This window comes from Macrobrachium rosenbergii, chromosome 2 (assembly GCF_040412425.1).
Source record: "Macrobrachium rosenbergii isolate ZJJX-2024 chromosome 2, ASM4041242v1, whole genome shotgun sequence".
In the NCBI taxonomy this organism is placed as follows: domain Eukaryota; kingdom Metazoa; phylum Arthropoda; class Malacostraca; order Decapoda; family Palaemonidae; genus Macrobrachium; species Macrobrachium rosenbergii.
The window spans coordinates 47,179,866-47,200,657 of NC_089742.1; the positions used below are offsets into that span (position 1 = coordinate 47,179,866).

General features: G+C 37.3%; 1 protein-coding gene and 1 long non-coding RNA gene across 3 annotated transcripts in view; both read right to left on the reverse strand.

The window, feature by feature from the left end:
• Positions 1-748: 748 nt before the first annotated feature.
• Positions 749-13,717, reverse strand: LOC136846338 (uncharacterized). Its single transcript, XR_010855357.1, has 2 exons — positions 13,579-13,717; positions 749-790 (listed from the first exon to the last, which is right to left on the reverse strand). It is a non-coding gene; the product is annotated as an uncharacterized lncRNA (long non-coding RNA).
• Positions 13,718-16,430: 2,713 nt separating this feature from the next.
• Positions 16,431-20,792, reverse strand: part of Hr39 (Nuclear hormone receptor FTZ-F1 beta) — a 224,166-nt gene continuing 219,804 nt past the window's right edge. For both annotated transcript variants that reach the window (XM_067117162.1, XM_067117174.1), the window contains exon 14: positions 16,431-20,173. The gene's annotated coding sequence lies outside the window, so the exon portion shown is untranslated. The remainder of the gene's footprint in view (positions 20,174-20,792) is intronic.

Consider the following 20,792-nt stretch of genomic DNA (forward strand, 5'->3'; position numbering starts at 1 on the left):
TTTCTGTCTTCTTAGAACTTGCTTCAAAATGTGGCGTGCCCCTGAAGTCCTTACTTCTAAGGTGGGCCTGCACTCTATGGTTTCCCATTATCAATCACAGTAAACAAAGATACCTACATGCAGACAAGTTTAGATTAAAGGAAAATTCATACCAGCCCACCCAACAGTCAAACTACAGGTCGGTAGTATCTCTGACAACCACCAAAATTGAAAAGTCAGCACAAAGTCCACATACGATTCTCCAACAGACACCGACCCACCATCAATTAATAACTACTAAATACAAGGTATTTGTAACTTAACCCTTTCAGTATCTTAAATCACAGTTATAAGTCTTGCATGACAATGGTTTACATTAGCAAATAAATAAAAAAACTTTACAAAAAACAAAAAACAATTATTTCCAAACATTCTCACTCACCTTTTCAGAAAGAGGAACTCTCTCTTTTGCAGACAATCTTGAATTAGGTACTCTCACTACTCGGCGTGGAGTTCCCCCATCTCCATCCATAATGAGGAGTTTCCAACAGGAGTTTCGCCAGCATTAATGTTTGCTAGAGTGCTGTTCAGAGCGAGGTCATATAAAAATAGATCGCATCTGGTGCTATATATTAAATTTTCTAAGGTTAAAAATAAGTTTGTGTAAATTCCACTTTTCTGTCTAGTTACCTCAATGAACAGTAAAGTCACTAGTTGCAAATGATTCTCGGACAACACGCTGTAGAAGCAAGTAAGGATAACTAAGGTGTTTTCTATTCTGTTAAGCGCTACACCACAACCAGAACCGCGCCTGTAACAAAAAAAAAAAACAACCGTGAGTGCCAGCCTGGAGTTCAATTTGGTTTTAAAAAATGTAGACAAATAAAAACGACACATTAAGCATTGTACTTTTAAATAAAGTTTCATTACAATCTACTTATTATATTTGCTTAATTTCTCCCTAAACCATTGCACTGCTCTGTTTTTGTATAACAGACCACCAAAAAACAAGACTGAACAAACCACTAAATATCTAAGGACATCAGAAATTAAACAAAATACTGCCGATTAATTATAGGCCTGTCACTTGTACCTGGTCTAGGTGTTCACCTATCCCCTTCGCTACGATATCCTGGGTCTTCCTACAAGTGTTTGTCCTGCTAATTCCCTAACTACTGTTTTTCTGACTAACTGCTCCTCATACCATGTCTAGACCATCCTTAAAATCTAAAGAGAGAGAGAGAGAGAGAGAGAGAGAGAGAGAGAGAGAGAGAGAGAGAGAGACTACAGTCCCCTCATTCCTATAAAGGAAAAATAAAGGTACCCTATACACTAAAAGTATGGTAACCTTAACAAACAGCATTTATATAAAACTTCTATGCCTGAGATGAATACAATGTTTGATATCTACATAATATAGAAAATTATTTTTTTTGAATTAGCAATACTGTATGAATGTAATCCCTCTCGAACATGTTATCAATGATGGGGGTGCCTAGCTATCTTAATGAAAGCTGAAAATGAAAGAGGTACACCAACAAAGGTACCAAAAAATTACATAAATCATTATGGTTAGGTAGGAGTAGTTGCCAAAAACATTCCAAAAAAAATTTGGACATACGTAATAGTCTACCACCAATCCAACGGGACAGGCATTGAGTGAGGTGTTCTGTAGCAAAGGGTAAGAAAATAAACTGAGACTCAATAAGGGCATATCTAGAGTGCTTACTTGCAATCTGCAGTGCTTGAAATATAAGAATGTCAGCCTGATAACCACAAAGAAAAAAAAAAATACTGACCAGTCAATCACATTGCCTAATCACGAGACCACATTTACATTATCTATCATAATTTATAGCACTTCATACATGATATAATTTTTATAAAAATTTTTCATAGAAATCCATTACAGTAATCATATACCGTATTTATACTCTATATAGCAATTCACACATAGCCTATTGCTTTTATAACAATTTTTTCATAATATAGCAGTTCATACATATTGTTTTTATAATAATTCTTTCATAGAAACCCATTAGGCCTATAGTACTTAATCATAAATTCCCTTCTTTTCATGACATGTTAGTCAATATTCAGAAAACTCACACAATGTATGCTCTGTCCTCCCAGTGAGACTGCCACCATTTGATCTTCACTTTATGATTAATGGGCTTGTATGAATAAAATGATTTCATACAGGGTTGTATAAACAATTTATTTCAATACCACCACAATTCATACTCTGTATTACCCAAATTACTACCTGAGGGGAGGAAATCAATTATATACCAGGTGTCTACAGTAACACATTGCAGAAACAGAGGGAAGATATGAAAATGAACAAGATAAATAGTCAAGCCCCTTCATACACAACTGACACAGTAGTTTCTCCGGTGATAGTTATACTCAGGCCTGTACTGGCAGTCCCCAGTTTACGACAGGGGTTCGATTCCAATGCTGCGTTGCAAGCCAAAAATAGTTGAAAATCGTAAGTAAACCTCACTTTTAACCATTTGGGTGTCCTGAAAACCATGTAACCTGCATTTTCACTTAGTTTTTCATAAAAAAAACCTCCAACTTTTGACCATTCTGCCATTTTGGAGCCATATTTCTTCCATAGATTGGTGTCGTGAGCCCAGAACATGAATTGTAACTCGGCCGAGCCTGTTGTAACCCAGAGACTGACAGTATTGTCTGCTGTTCTTAGCCAAAAGTATGGAACTTACCCCAGACCGCCTCGTTTAGAGACCGTGCCACATGATTGCATTGTTATGAGCCAAGATGAGGAGGATGAAAAATCGTACATCACCTCCTGGCCAGAAAACATAATAAATGAATACTCATCGCTTGGCAATAAGCGTTGAACAGGGGATGTTTCATCAATAAACCCCAAGGTAAATGGGCTTTTGCCAAAGTATATGAAAAAAATTTACCTCTACCTCAAATATATAACAGTTTTCTATTACAGTTCAGTACTGTGACTCGGCCTTGTCATTGTAACTGCACATAAATGTAGTTACTCACCTACTTAAGGGCACAAACCCAGTCAGGATTATATCTCAGTTGATAATGCCAGGCACACAAGATATTTCCACACCAGTTCGGTATATCAATATAAACATAACATTGTAATGCTTCTTGATCGTCCATAATTACCATGGTTTATTTAGAAGACCCTCCTATCGAACATCATTTAGTATATCTGATCAATTTCTTTGTCAGTTAGTCAATAAAATTTTTGTGAATAACTTGGTTTCCTTTGGCTAAAATACCAACTGCCTTTCAATTTTTCTTAAATGTCTCTATGTTTTCACAATTTCTTAACTGAGTGCTGTTTTTTCCATGATCTTACTTTTTTTGATCTTATTGTTTTGCAGCTTGTAAGTTCGTTCTTTTGGTTAGCTGGGCAAATCTTCCTCTTTTTGACCTTGTACACTTTTAAACAATTTGTTCTCATCTGTTTTGTCCCAACTCCAGACACTATAGCATATAGAGAATTTAACTTCAAACATCTCGGTGGACAGAACAAGACGAATCGTCATACTACAACCAGGTTTCCTCACTGAGTACCCAATAATTTTTGGATGTAATTTAGGGGGAAGGCAGAAACACATACGAGTGATTTGCCCACAGCCTATAAAAACGGTTTTAGAAATGCATAAAACACAGGATAACCAGTCAGGAAAATATGTGGTTCCCATAAATGGTTAAGATTTAAATTATCACAGCATCGCCAAATTATTTTTGACATGATTACGCTATGGTCTGGACTAACTGAAACTAATTTAGACTGGAAATAAAACCAAGAATAAGACTGGCTTAAGCTAAACGAATTAACATTTAAAGCAGCTTAGATAATAGGCTATGTAAGGCCTGTGCTGATCTCAACAGGACAGAATAGGTGGAGTTCGGGACGTTTCGGCCATAAGCACGTTTACTTGCAAAATGGGCGCCGTGTTTAGTACCAGCCCCTTGGGGATGTATATAAAACACAAAAAAATGAAATAACTTGACACGGGAAGCCTACAGACTAAGACATGATTTCATCTCTTATCACATGCACAAATTAACAAAGGATTCAAGACCACTGCATACAGGAGATAGACCTAGGCCTAACCAAATGGCCACAAACTCATAGGTGTCTGCGCTAGGATATAGACCCTATCTTGGCTGCCCAATTTAGTTACTACCCTGAGACCATTAATTGTCAATAGCGTGGCTAAGCATAACAACCTAACAAACAAACAATATAAAATGGCCCACATGCTGGCAATGTTAAGCCTAAACTAACTTCAACAGGGCAGAATAGGTAGGCCTATGGATCAGCGCTAGGCTTAAACAACCTAGCGAAAGAAAGCCTACAAGCTAAGATACGGAGAAACTGATGTAGGACATAAAGCCTCTGAATACAGAGCATACATATAGGCCTACTCTCAAAGGGTCAGGGCAAGTAGGCCTATGCTAACCTCAACAGGGCAGAATAGGTGGATGAAAGAAAACCTATTGACTAGGATATGCTTTATTCTCTTAATATACGGAGAAACTGATGTAGGATACAAAACCTCTGCATACAGGATATACATATAGGCCTACTCTCAACAAGGCAGGGCAAGTAGGCCTATGGGTTAGTGCTAAGCTTAAAAAACCTAGCAAAAGAAAGCTTATAGACTAAGATATGCTTTATTCTCTTAATATATGGCGACTGTGACGTAGGATATAAAGCCTCTGAATACAGGATACACACATAGGCCTACTCTTAAAAAGTCAGGGCAAGTAGGCCTATGCTCGCTAACCTCAACAGGACGAGACATATAGACCTATGGATCGTACTTATCTTAACTTCAGAAAATAAGCCTACTGACTAAGAGATGCTTTTATTTCTTAATATGTGGAAAAACTGACACAGAATAAAAGGTAAATTATATAGGTAACAAATTTAAGCCTAGGCCTAATCTCAACATGACGGGACACGTAGGCCTATAGGTCAGTATTTCGTTAAATAACAATGGAAATGAGCCTAATGATTAAGAAATGCTTTTAAGTCAATCTAAATGCAAAAATTAACGTATATTAACAGGAAATTACACACAGACCATAGACCTAGGTAGACCTTTACCAAATGGCCGCAAGCTTCGGTTGCTAGGATATAAACCTTACCCTCGGCCTACTCATCCCACTTTAAATAAAAATTTCAAGTTCTACATTAAACAAGACGTCATTTGAAGGCGATACGACCAAAGATGAATAAAAGGCATCGATATCAGACGAGTAAAAAGGCGCAAGAATGAATTCGACCCAACCAAAACAAAAGGTTTGGGAGCTTCTGTATTACGTGCGGAGGCAATCGAGCCTCATTTTCGGCCCTCAGTACCATCAATATCTCATTTCCCTCGAAAATATAGTGAAAGGTACAGTGACAGATGCGACACCATGCAAACGCCGAGGCGGCCGTACTCACAATTTCACTCCCAATCGCGAGAAAAACTGAAAAACGTTGGATTGGAAATGTTGCGGATTGGAAGACACGCAAATGGCAACACTGCTTTTTGACTCATCCTGGATCGTCCGGATCGCTGCGAGCGACTTCGGAAGCCTGTCCAACGCGATTAAAATTCGCAAAATTGGATTATCTAACATAAAATCACTAAATAACTTAATTTTAATTAATTATCAACAACTAATATACCAATATACCGCTATCAAAGCGACTTGGAAGCGATTTACCTAATCTTTTATTTCGGATCGCGAGCCACCTTTAAGTGCGGGCATTCGAACTATTTGTTTAGGTGCTCGGGCTAAGCAGAACTCAACGACTTTCTGCATGCAAGCATACACGAAGTATTGTTTTAAAAATGAGGCGCCGGTCATATTGTCCGTGAAAATGATTATAAATGACCCACATTTTTGCAACGTCGTACCGAATTGCAATAACAGAATCAAAGGAGAAATCTGTACCAATTAATTAAATCCCAAGGACGAGTGTTTTCTCTTTGCATTATAATGATTTGTTAGTAAAAAAAAAAAAATTAACAGCCCTTTTTTTACAGATAATATTTACGAAAATAATGTTATGTACGTAAACATTCAAACAAAGTTATTTCTCATACTCGTCCAAGTGGAGAGATCGCTGTTGCCTTGTTAATTCAGTCATCAAGGTTGCATGCAATCACGTGACGCGGCCAAGAGGGTCGTCAGCAAAGCACAATTATGACAGTTAAACTTGTTAGAAATGCAAAGCACCAGACTCCAGGAGCTCTAACAAAGATCGCAGACAAGCACAGGCATAATTATTCGTACATTTTCATTAGTCACACTTTAATATGAACATATAGTTTCAATGTCACGCCTTCATTAAATCCAAAAGCCTTTTACTAGCATATCGTGAGGGCTGACAGTTATTAATTATTGATTCAGCAGCTGACCGCATCCTTCAAGCTTCAAGCTTCCGGGTGCAGGTTATGTAGTTTTTATTTTTTAAACTAAGCCGACCTCTTACATGTTGTTTTTAAACTAAATAAACATTTTGAACCATATTTTCACCGGTGACAACCTTTATTTCACATCACTATGCTTTAAATTCACTCCTATTGACACATTTTACTATATTATCAAGGCTGTAAGCAAGGGGGTTGTGGTTGTGGAACTTATGGAGGGGGGGGGCGGGGTAATTGTGGTTTAACCTCTCCCCCACTTGAGAATAATTCAGTTTTTAAATAAACTGATGATTTTACTACTTCAAAAGTATTTTTTTACAATCTTCCTTTTAGAAAGTTCACGCACAAGGACATTTGCATAAGATTTCACAGGCGTCATTTCAGCAGTTTCATATTTGTATATATGCCACTTACGTGAGTTTAAACTCAAGACTTCAGTTATTCAACATTGGTACAAATTAATGTTTATTTTCATACGCTACCTCTAATAGATAGTTCCATTTGCAAACACTAATCTATCTAAATTAAGTTTCATAACCAATTATTCGCCTCAAAAAAAGCAAAAAATGCGCCGAAGTGTGTTCGGGGGAGTCGAGTTTTCTTTACAGCGTATAATATTGTATGAAACTCTCAGCCACGGCCCGGTGTTGGCGTGTGCTGTTGGTACCTATAGCGGTGCCAGACGCACGATTATGGCTAACTTTAACCTTAAATAAAATAAAAAACTAATGAGATTAGAGGGCTGCAATTTGGCATGTTTGATGATTGGAGGGTGGATGATCAACGTACCAATTTGCAGCCATCTAGCCTCAGTAGTTTTTAAGATCTGAGGGTGGACAGAAAAAGTACGGATGGACAAAGCCATCTCAATAGTTTTCTTTTACAGAAAACTAAAACTCCCAGTTGCCTACATTCAACTGCATGTCTCGAAAACTGTACTTTATAATGCCAGCCAGTCATTCTCATCAATTCAAGATACTTTTTTACTCTAAGTCTGATTCTTCAGAATATATTTTTGCCATGTATGCAAACTTTTCTTTTACTCTCAAATTTTTCACTTGACTATTTAATCCTTACAACGGCACTCCCAGGCATTGTATGAAAAATACTTCAGTATGCTGTCTCATCAATTACTTTGTAATGCAGCAAGTGGCAAAGAGTAGTATGTGCATTGCATTTTAGGATGACATCTGACAGACCTTGGTTATCTGTTACGAAACCACCCGTTCAACATCACTTTTGCAATAGCATTCCGTTGCTTAATCTGGAGACAAGAATTGTAGCACAGTACACGGTAGGTTCACGTGACTTCAGCGTATAAGCGAATCCAGCAGGAAAATGACAGGCAGACGTTCAGTACCAAGCGCTTTCACGTTTATTAACGCATTGTCTGGGCACAAGTGAGACACAGATGAAAAGGAGGTTACGAGGTAAACAAAAAGAACAAGAATACCAGATGGTCAATTGTCAAAGGGTAATGAACAGAGAGACAATACAGGATAAAGTAGTCACAAACTAAAACCATAGACCTAACTTCAAGAGATACGAAAATTGAGCCATACAAAATCCAAGAACATGTATAAAATTGTGTGTGTGTGTGTGTATAAACCAGCAGAGAAGCTCCATCTACATATCAGTAAGGACGCCAAGACCAAAACCCGGAACAGCATTTTTCACAACTTCATTGGGACACGTTTCGACCAGCACTCTCACTCGTTATCAACCTACAAATTAAAATGATAATGACATTACAATTCTTATAATGAAATTCATAATAGTACAGCAGAATTAGTATGAAAATGATGAAAATACGTTTAAAAGATGGCAAATCAAAATAAATAAATAAAATAAAGCAAAATACAGATTTTAAGTCACAAAAATGGAACGTGCAAAGGCACAATAAAATCACAAGTCAATATACAAACCAGTAAAACGCAGACTAAAAACAAAGCAGTGAGGTTACAGTCACATTTCTAGCCAAAGAAGGCTTTATCTTGATGAAGTATAGTACTTTTAAAATGCCGAGGTCTATCTGCAGCAAGCCGATCAGTGGTTAAAACAGAAAAATCATCAATATGTAAAAGATAACCAGTCTCCTCGCAATGTTCTCTAACTGCACTGTAACTAGGTCTTGGTCTTGAAAGATAATTGCCTGTACGAAACGACCCCAGGTGTTCAAACCATCACAACCGAGCCGATCTGGTAATTTTTCCAACGTTAAGTGGTATTACAACTACTACACTGCCATTTATAGATCAGTTTGGTCCGAAGGCTTGTTGGTATAGGGTCTTTAATTTTAAAGAAATTACCTGATTTATTTTGCGAATATTTTGATATCTAGCTGAGGGTAACCAATGGACAAAATAGAAATTAATTATTGTTTTAAATCGTAACTATGAGTTATAGTAACGGTTAAAGTTAAATAAATAACAGGTTTCTTTACGTTAGCGGTAGTTTCGGGTTGTTTGTTTACATACAATTTCGAAAGTTGTTTACCAATATATGTAATCACGTAATTCAACGGATGGCCATTGTTTTTTAAAAGCGACCTTAGAAATTCCAATTCTTTATGCAAATCTAAGAAGCTAGAATAAATTTTATATGCACTGATTACCAACGTAAATATAAAATTCATCTCATATTTCAAAGGTGTGGCTGAATGACATTTGGATATAAGACCCACGAAAGTACGCTTTCTAAAGACTGAAGTGTGAAATTCATTATTAAGAATTTTACAGACTCTTTCAGTGGCAGTAAGGTAGAACTTCGTCAGTCAACAACAAAAGGCAGCATAGTGGGGGGAAGCCATGATGATGCTTCCTGTATACCCGTCATAATATACAGATCAAGCAATGATTACCATTAAAGTTCATTAGGAACAAGTCATCTTCAAAGCACGCAAAGGCATTTAAATAAATAAATATATGAAAACTCGGTTCCAGGTGCAAGAAACTCGGAAACGTGAAAACGTTTCCATATCAAAGCTAAACTTATTATCAGTTTTCTATCAAGCATTTTTTAAGGAAGAACGATAAAGCACAGAAATCTTATCTATTCGACAAAAACGTGTGCCTTCATTTTGATAAAAGTAAATGATTAATCTAAATTTTCTCATCTTTAAAATAGCGGTAAGGTTTATGCCTGAAATAACTGGATGCGGTTTTAACTGAAAGCCTTGAAGAGAATCGAATAGAATATAGAATCTAGGCCAATAGGCCAAAGGCTTAGCGCTGGGCGTCGTGAGTCATTCAGCGCTGAAAGGGAAATTGACAGTGAAAAGGTTTGAAAGGTGTGAAAGGAGGAAAACCTCTCAGGTGCACTATGAATCAATTGTCAGGAGAGGATGGAAAGATGGAAGAGGGAGAATGTGGACGGAGGTACAGTAAAAAAAAAAATGAAAAGGGTTGCAGCTAGGGGCCGAAGAGACACGGCAAAGAACCTTAAGTTATGCCTGAAGTGCACTGCGTAAGGACAGTGGTTCAGTCAAGGCCACCGGTTCAGTCCATTCAGACGAGATCGGAATCTCTGGAGAGGAAATTTTGCTAAATTTAATTCTTTAGTTTTCCTACCCTGGCTGTTGATAAAGGAAAAATTCATGAGCCATACATTTGCATTGAGTCTTTGTTCAATAAATCAGCAACCGTACACCAGGGAAGAGTTTGTAATCTTTTAATTACTTCCCATGAAATAATTAGTCCTATATTTTTTATCTAGCACTCCTGTAGATTTTTCTGTTATCTCTTATTCACACAGATATTTATAAAGTTGCAGTGCAACAAATACATGATCTTTGCAAACAACAGTCAATGTCTAAAGAAACCTCAAAACACAGGAAACGGGGCCTTAGGCCTTATCTTTAATAAGCAAAGGAAATCTGGTAGCATTCCCTAGATTGCTTGCGATGATAAGATAAACGGTATCTATAATTTCCTGTATTCTTAATTTTACTTTGTAGAGTATGTAATACTAATATTTTTTATCACGATTGCTTAAATGTATGAGAAAAATGTGTTAAATATTATCATACGGCGGTACTTAAAATGGTTTTTAATAAAGATTCATGCATGGCAGACCGCCAAACGACAGGTATTTTTCTTTAACATAAGTTATTCCACGAGAGAGAGAGAGAGAGAGAGAGAGAGAGAGAGAGAGAGAGAGAGAGAGAGAGAGAGAGAGAGAGAGAGAGAGAGAGAGAGACTATATTATTCGTTTATTGTTATTATGTTGCATGAAATTACTGTGGGCTTAATCATTATTGTAGTCTACCGAGAGAGAGAGAGAGAGAGAGAGAGAGAGAGAGAGAGAGAGAGAGAGAGAGAGAGAGAGAGAGAGAGAGAGAGAGACTATATTATTCGATTATCATGTTGCATAAAATTAATGTGGGCTTATTATTATAGTCTACCATTAAAATAGGCAGTATTAAGTTTTCTATGATGGAAGTATAAACACTCGTTTTCTATGGATACAAGCCCGATCTAAGGAAGGTCTTCTTGGCCAATGTACGGAACTTGAAATGGATAAATTTCATTTATCAAATGGATTTCTTTTGTATAAATCATGACCTTTCGATACCTAACAACCCTGTTAGATCAACATAAAAATAGGTTTTTCTGTTGTGATTTGAATGATTTTAAATACTATAAAATAAATCTGCCGCAAAAAATTATATAGTATTCTGACAAGTCTATCATCACAACTACAAAGAAAACCTTATTTTATGTGTCCATAGGTAAAATTAATTTATATTCCATATTCTTTGGAACTACAAAGTTGTAAATTAATTTATATTCGGTGGTGAATTTAAGTCAGGTGGTATGGGGCTTGTTTCCTTATCAATAGGTTCTTCTTCTGAGTGATATCGGTAATCTTTTACTGCACAGAGACCACATTAATCTTGGATAACCAAAATACGGTGTGTAAGTAGTAAGTATCATCTTAATTTACTTCTGTTACCGGCAAAGTTGTATGCTAAAGACGGAGAATGTTATGGAAGTCTGTTGAATCCAGAATAAAAATTACCCTTCTCTTCCTAAAATAAACCGAACAATGTTTCGTTTTCTCAAAGTACTCTCTCTTTTTAGGTCTTCATACTATCTGTAATGTCGCTTAGTGTTTTTTAAGTCTATGTGCAGAGGAACAACAATGTCTTTTCCATTGATAGCACCGATAAACAATCGTGTACATTTTCCATTTGAATGTTAAAATTACTGTCAGATGAATCCTTTGCTCAAGTTAAAGTTAAAGTGACCACAGTGTGTATAACCGATTCTCTCTTTTACAATGAACAGTAAGGAGAAAAGTTCTTGTAGAGCTTACAAAAAGACGTAAAGTCTACGTAGGCCTATTCTCCTCGCTAAATTTTGTATTTTATTGGGATAAAACTTGAGAGGAGTGACTTTTCAAACTGCCTCTCCTTCCATTCACCGTTGCTCTTTCCACAAAACACTCGTTTTAGTTGGCGACTTAAAAAAAGTAGTTTCATATGGATACCGTACATTGTTCATAAAAAGTTGGGGTAGGATATGGGTCGGTTTGCCCTGAAATCTGTTAGCCTATAGTATGTCCCTTTGGCCCCACTGCCTGTTCGTTATTAGTTAAATTTCCCGTGTCCTGGTTCCTTCTAACTTTAGTATATATATATATATATATGGTTCCTTCTATATTATACATATATATATATATATATATATATATATATATATATATATATATATATATATATATATATATATATATATATATATATATATATATAGTTTTCTAAAACCACAAACTTGTAACAATTTTTCTTAGTAACGAAGTAAAATGAGGAATGCAGTCTATATATGAGATTCACAAATGCTAAAAAGAAAGAAAAACCTTAATAATGTAATCATCACTATCTCGATTTAGTCAAGACTAAAATGAGGCATCAGCATGCCACTTCCCAAAGATATTCTGATACATTCATTGGCCGTCTGCCGCATCATCCCTATTTTTGAGTCCTATTTCAGTTGAATCTTCTTCTTTCTCTGAATCTTTTCCCACTTCTATGTGTTGTCGACGTTTCTGACAGCATTCCTCCTCCACCTGGCTCGGACAAACACATCATCCTCTGACAGTTGTTTGTCGCTCAGGTCTTCTTTAACTACATCCATCCACCTTCGCTACTTCGGTCTGCTCTCTGCATCACTCTCCTCCCTCCCTACATATGTCCCACCTCATCACATGGCCATACCACTGCTCCCACCAGGCACCTCCACCTGCATCACTCTCCTCCCTATATATGTCTCATCCCTTCCCATCACATGGCCGTACCACCGCAGTCTTCTTTCCTGGGCCTTCTTTGATAGTGCTACGACTTTAGGAGTTTCTCTTATTCAATTTCAGTTGAATGTTAAGTGAAAATTCCGTTTCAGTAAAACACTTTCTATAAAATTATGCTAACTGCGTTAGAATAGATACGAATGATTCCTATAAATGACCAATGAATGAATCACTTGAGTTAAATGTATTTTAAACCTTAAATGCACTGATCACCGTAATGGTAAGGCATTTTTACACTACGAAACTACTATAACAAAATAATTGCCAACATTAGTACGTCATACAGTGAGTTCATTTTGGTTGTTTTTCGGAAGACACCAGCCACCTCCCACTTTATAGTTTATATTTTTCTTGGGTAAAACACATCAAAACAAAAAATTTCTTCTCAATACATAACCAGAACAAATGCTTAATAACAGAGAAAAAAATCAAATTACGATTTATAAGGTAAGACATTTCGGCCCCCACCCCGCTCCATCGCTAATACGGCAAAATTGTAACCAGTAAAACCCCTAGATTAGGTTAGGTTGGTCTTTTTTTTTTGTTTTTGTTCTTTTAGCGCCCTATCATTTCCTAACCATTATTGCATGAAAAACCTAAAATGGGTTTCCTTGCAAAAACGGCTGGCTGGAGTCTTCCGAAAAATTACTACAATTTTTTGCGCAGTCTTACTAAATGTCACTGGCAAGGATAACAAGTTAAAAAGAGTTTCTCACACGATACTGCACGAGTCTAATCTTATCTGCAGGGTGAAAAGTATGGTACTCACAAAGTGGATGGTAGTCTAATCCTTCGGGCCAGCCCTAGGAGAGCTGTTAATCAGCTCAGTGGTCTGGTAAAACTAAGCTATACTTACTTTTTTTGCATAAAGCTGATGGCAGAACAGCGGGAGAAACGAACGCACAAGAAGAGATGCACCAGAGAAGACAGCGATAAAAAACGAGTTTGTTAATCACATACCCATAACTGATAAATACACAAATCATGTTAATAAGCTATTCGTACAGCAAGACACTGAAACCACAACACAACGTGTGAACAACGCCGTCTGAAGCTTACAGCAGAACTGGCCCAGGGTCAGTTCAAGAACCTGGTTGAAGGTCGAGAGAAGACCCTTTGTGATGGGCGGTTTTCACCTTCCCGGAAGAACGCATTCTCGTGTAGATTCTCAGTTGGAGTACCAATCAATGTACTGAGGTCTTGGATACATTGTTACCTCTACAATATGGCACACAAAGATCAATAGCGTTAAACCCATAAAATATTGAGGTTTTTGATGCTGTTGTTTTCAAGAATCTTGTTCTGCTTTGGAGGACTGAACAGTAAACCTCTCCAGTCGTCTGGATGAAACTACCTGTCGAGGGTGCTCTTCAGACAGTCGGCTAACCTCCTCTCAAAGACTTGCTTTTGGAATAGTTTTGACTATGAACTAACTCCTTTTAGTATCATTTGACAATCTTACCGTATGTTAGATTTGTTTCCTACAGGCAAGATTAAGAACACTTACAAAATGAAAATGTGATATTTTTTAATATATGCCATGTCTTGCGGTATTAGTTTCAGGGGAGCATCGTCACTGCCATCTGACTGACAGATGTCCTGTAACTAATTTCTTCAGTACAAAAGCATATAGCCTACATCCAGTCAGAGGGCGAATTCCTAAGAACCCGCTAGGCTATGTACTTTATGTTGATTCGTGCTTTCACTGATATACTTGTTAGCGCTACTGACCTTTACTTCTTCATAAAGGGTAGTAATGCTAAAAAGTAAATCAGTAAATGCACGAATTAACATAAAGTACATGGCCTTCCGGGCTCATCGAAATTCGCCGTGTGACTGGATGTACTAGGCTATACGGTTTTGTACTGACAACTTTTAGTATGTTCAACCGGAATTATTTAATATTTATGAACTAGCGGGCATTTCCGTCTTGGTAAAAATTAATTTTGAAATGAAATGATAATGGTAATGAATGCAAACCTCAGTTTTAACTGCGAGAGTTACTTGGGAATACTACGTTTGTTATTAAGAGTTCGAGTTGATGGCTATCATTGTAGCTTTTGTTTTGTGTGAAGTATAGTTGTGGAAAGTTATGTCAAAGTATCTTTTCATATACTTATAAATAATGTTTATCCAGTTGAAATATAATTACATTGATTATGAATTAGAGGCGTAGCCAGGATTTTTGATTGGAGGGGCCCAAACAGTCGAGACGATTTTGAATAATGCAAAAATTTTATAAGATATATATATATATATATATATACATATATAATATATATATATATATATATATATATATATATATATATATATATATATATATATATATATATATATAATATATATATATATTAGCTCAGCCCTTTTCCCACTCATTTGGGGAGCTTCTGCTGTCTTGGTCTTTAATCATTCTTGGAGTGTGTGTCAGAAGAGACAAATGAATGCACCCAAACGCAAAATAAACAAGTCTGGCCATTTTTCCCCCGGAAAAATATCGACAATCTTGAAAAACTGTTTATAATTGTCCTGTAATTAATACAACTATTTAATGTCAACTCAGGGGTTGGGGGGGCATTGACCCTGGCTACACCACTGACATGAATAAACCTGAAGCCCATCAAATGACTACTCAAGTACAGAGGTTTAAATTTCAAGAAAAGATCTCTAAGTAACTTCATGTGACAGGAACCAAGGGCTTTACTGAAGTGGCTACAATATTTCCAAAAACCTCACTGGCACAACCACTTACCACCAGGAGTTAAAAAAATAAAAAAATAAAAACCAACGGCCTAGAGGAATGGAATGGAACGGAATATAGAATTCAGGCCAGAGGCCAAGCACTGGGACCTATGAGGTCATTCAGCGCTGGAAAGGATTGAGAGTAGGCTAGGTAGGTTTGAAAGGTGTAACAGGAGGAAAACCTCAAAGCAGTTGCACTATGTAATAATTGTTAGGAGAGGGTGGATAGCAAGATCGAAGAAAGATGATAAGAATGGAGCTACTGTAAAAGGAATGAAAGGGGTTGCAGCTAGGGGCCGAAGGAACGCTGCAAAGAACTTTGAGTCAAGCCTACAGTGCACCGCATGAGGTTAACTGATGGCATTAGCCCCCCTACGGGGCATGGGCTAGAGGTTCCAAAACCCTTTTGAGAAATTGCAAAACTAATTTTCAAGCTATTTCTAAGCTATTTCCCTTTGGAAGTAACTTAAAAAAAAAAAATGAACCTTACCTGATATAATACTGGGAATTTTCTGTCTTCTTCTTCTTGAAGTGAAAGTTTCTCCATAATTGAGTAGATACATAACAGTATTTTGTTTTCAGACTGTTTCCATGGTTGGGTACAGGTAATGTTTGGTAAAAAAAAAAAAAAAAAAAAAAAAAAAAAAAAAAAAGTACTAAATGTGCCGAAGTTTCTTCGGCGAAATCGAGTTTACTGTACAGCGTATAATCAAGGCCACCGAAAATAGATCTATCTTTCGGTGGTCTCGGTATAATGCTGTATGAAACTTGAACCATGACTCCGTGCTGGCCTGTCCTATATCGTTGCCAGAAGAACGATTATGGATATAATCAACTGAGGCTACAGGGCTGCAATTTGGTAGTTTTTAAGATTTGAGGACGGACAGACAAAGCCGGCACAATAGTATTCTTTTACAGAAAGCCAATATATACACAGCAGCATTTCCGGGTCAATGAAATACCAAGATTTAATTATGTTTATTAAAAATTTCCTTAAAATACTAAGTACTTGCTCCAGTAGACAACAATTATTTACATGATACCAAAAATACAAACGACCTTCCTTTATGAAAAATCCTCCATAGCACACATTATAGTTCATTTTGATTAACAGGTTTTTTTTAAAAATTTATTTATTTCATTCGTGAGAATATTTCTCTAAATCACCTTTCGAGATTCAATGAGGCGGGAGATTCCAATATGACCCGGCATTAACAGACTGGAAAAGTGATGTTGGCCGAAGGTGGAAGCTGCCAACTCAGTGTGGTAACCCGGGCGCGGGTTTTCGAGAGTCATGCTCCAAAAATATATAAGAATTATAATAATAATAAAAAAGATTAAAAATCAAGTGTGTAAGGACTAGTGATTTGGCTTGCCGGGGTGGACTGATATGGGTACGTGCATAGGGGCATCTGGGATGCAGCGGGGCATTGCGGTGGTGTTCTGCAGGGAACGCCTGCCATTCCAATGCCTTCATTCAAGAACGTGATACCCTTTTTTTTTCTTTCTTTCGTTCATATAAACATTCATCATAACAAATTCATTATCACAAATCTTTCTAATTAGGCAGAATGAAGGTTGGATGGCCTTGGTTTCAGTGCATGAGAGAGAAAATAAAAAAGAGTTGAGGTGCCCCTCTGCACCCCAGGTGGCACAAACCAAAACCCATTATAGCCTCTGTCAATGTCAGCACCCTGGACAGTCTTACTGCCTTTGGCTAAGGCGATTCAGTTGCATTGGCTCATCCTACATCAGCCATTGCCTTGGAGAGGAGACAGAAACAATGGCATCAGCAGTGTCCAGAAAGATTTTTTGGCCACCAGTAACATAATTCAGTAAATTCCACAAAAAAATAAAATCTCCCAGGTGCAGGCTGGGACGCAGGGAACCAACGTAACTTGAATCAGTCCTATGGCCTAGCGGCAGCTGACCTATGCACCACTCTCATGAGGCCATTCTGAATCTTTGGAATTACCCAGTGGCCTCTAAATATATCCTCATCGTTATTGTTATGATTAACTTAATATCACAAGAGTATACATCTTGTTTAAGTATAGAGCTTAAATATCAATGGAATGTTTACCAATAACAGCCTTCATGAAAGTGGTGTGAATCTGAGAAAAAATATATATATTTATATATCAGGAAATGTAATGCAAATAAATTAAGAAATCTGTAGAAAACATAGAACACTAAATAAGATAATAGAGTACCATCTCTCTCTTGATCTCTTCCAACAGAATAATCTTGTGCACAGCGCAAGATGGAAGAGGCTAAACAACGACACATTCTGAGCTACTTCAAGGAAACCTGGAAAGACATTAGTAGATAGAAAGAATCTGGTAGTAGAAAAAAAAAAAAATTTCCCCAATTCAGGAAATTCGTGTAAAGTCATGACATACTGAGTATTCTCTATGGTAACCTCAGATTGGATGAGTGAACATTTTGTTTTTTTCTTTGCAAAAGACATTCAGAGAAACGGGAGGGAACGAGAAAAGTGCTTGGATACAAAACTGCAGAATGCCATTAACCTTACAGAATAGTTTAAGATTTTGCCCACAGCCTGTTCTTTATACCATAGGAAAAGTATAAAAGTTTGCACTGCCATTTCAGTTTTGTCTTCACTGCTTCTGACAGGACTTGGACACAGAGGGAAAATGGACATTACGAACCCAAGAGTCGAGTGCAAAAGTTACTTCATCACAGAAATCAGAGTTTTGTAGCTCATCATGTTGGACACTGTGGAATTGTAGAGTTACGTTAGCACGGGAGAATTGGTTTAAAAATAAAATAGGAAAATCTTCATCGCTAATAAAAAGGATTTACAAAAAGGAAAGTAATAATACTATTATAGCATATTAGGTTAGCAGAGGTAGACAAATTAAAATATATAAATTAGAAAAAAGAGGTAACTCTGCAGTGCCACAATGCCCTACTTGGTTAGTTGCTGGCTGACAGGTACTTTGTGTAAGGTTGGTGGGAGTATCGATGCCACACTGGGCCAGTGATGCAGGGGAGTTTCAGCAACAAGATACCATCAAAATCAAAATTGTGGAAAAAATTTCCAAAAAAATGAAACAAAAATGGGTTTGGTCTTAAAACGTCTCTTTTATCGACTAATACCAATTGTGAGATGAAAATTCTGCACAGTAGATGTGGCAAAACACTACTGTATACTGTGCATCGTCTGATAGCTCATTCAGAAACGCCCCACCCACACCTAGCCTAGATTCCTTTTAGCATCCTCCCTTTGTGATCATGTTGCACAATTCCCCAGCACAGTGGAACTGTCACAGATTCACACGGCCAAATTTCAACCAGATTTCTCTAATATCAATGATCACCGGTTAATTTATACAGAAGGGAATTGGACATGAAGAGTAAACGAGTAAAATGAGATACACTACTTCTTTTTGTACTCTATGAAACGAATTTGAAATACACTCAACTGAAAGAAAACTGATGTGCTCAACGATTACTGAGTGGGAAAAGTAGACCGAAAAACTATAAAATGTCTGCAACGCGTCGAGCTGATTCAAAGAAATCTAAAGACCACAATTTATTTCAGTATATCCGATTAATACTGACTGCCGGCGTGACTGGTATGATCAGTTGATTTTAGAGAATCTTGGTACTTGGCAGCCTCTGGCACCTCTGCAACAACTGCTGCTTATTTTGCTGTTACAAGTCATATCTCAATGATGTCCTCTCGCAGCTTATTGATAACTGTCAAAAATACTTAGGAAAAAAAAAAGCTCACTCAATTAATAAAGACCCTAAAATATATTAAAATATTTTAGAACGAAACAAAAACTGAACTATGGCCAAACGTCACCCAACTCTATCTCATGAGAGAGTAGAGACAAGCCATATAAACAAGGGGTTAACTCAAAAGTGCACAGGTTGCTATATCCGAAACTATATGCAAACGTACACAAAGCCCGTCTGAAACGCCTGAATCCGATTTTTCTGGGAAGCACAACGTGAGAGGACACCGAAGTGATATGAAAAGTACCAGCTAATGATGTAGTGAAACGAAGTTAAGAGAAGATTTGAAAAACAAGAAGGAGAAGAACCGCGTCTCTGATAATATCCACTGGAAGACACAGCTTTTGTAGCTTGCAGAGCCAGTTCGGGCAGAACTGCCTCTCTTCGCCTCCCGTCAGGTATCTTGGCAGTGGACGCAATAACTCAGCAATATGTAACTCATGTCACATAGATGTGCATCTATAGCTGATCTAGCAAGTTATGATGTATTTAGCAAATTCTTTCAGTTAAAATGTATTCGGTAGCCTGAACTTATCCAAGATTTTGAATGACAGTACAGTTAAGTATTATCTTTGTACTGGAACATAAACAAGGCATGTTGGCCCTTGACAATAGTAACCCTAACAGACTTTTAGATTTGACATGAAAATTCTATACTCATATTCTTGAATCTTGCTTTCACAAAAATGAGTACACAAGGTGGGATGAGTAAAAGACGTCCACTTGTCACAGCCATGAAGATGTCATCACTTCAGAGTCACAACCTGAAGATCTTCATTCGTTTCTCATTGTCACGACAAGCAAAGTGGGATATGTCAGTATCCGAGAAAAGGTTTGCTTTGGTGATAATGTGGCCTCTAGACATGTTCTGAGCCTGAAGCAGCGACTTATACCTGAGGGAGATGCAGCAACTGATGCTGAAGACGAGGTTGCCCTCCAACCTGCGAAAACGAAAACGCTTGACTTTACAGACTGCATAAGGAAGGACTTGATCTAAAAACTGTGCGTCTTTGGTATATAAAGTTTAAAAATATTTCCATTCTGTTCTCACACAATCAAGGCCTACCTTAACTAATGGTCCCCTCTCAAGAGCTCGAAGAGGAAATTGAACTGCATAAGGAAGGATTTGATCTAAAAACTGTGCGTCTTTGGTATATAAAGTTTAAAAATATTTCCATTCTGTTCTCACACAATCAAGGCCTACCTTAACTAATGGTCCCCTCTCAAGAGCTCGAAGAGGAAATTGAACTGCATAAGAAAGGATTTGATCTAAAAACTGTGCGTCTTTGGTGTATAAAATTGAAAAATATTTCCATTCTGTTCTCACACAATCAAGGCCTACCTTAACTAATGGTCCCCTCTCAAGAGCTCGAAGAGGAAATTGAACTGCATAAGGAAGGACTTGATCTAAAAACTGTGCGTCTTTGGTATATAAAGTTGACAAATATTTCCATTCTGTTCTCACACAATCAAGGCCTACCTTAACTAATGGTCCCCTCTCAAGAGCTCGAAGAGGAAATTGAACTGCATAAGGAAGGACTTGATCTAAAACTGTGCGTC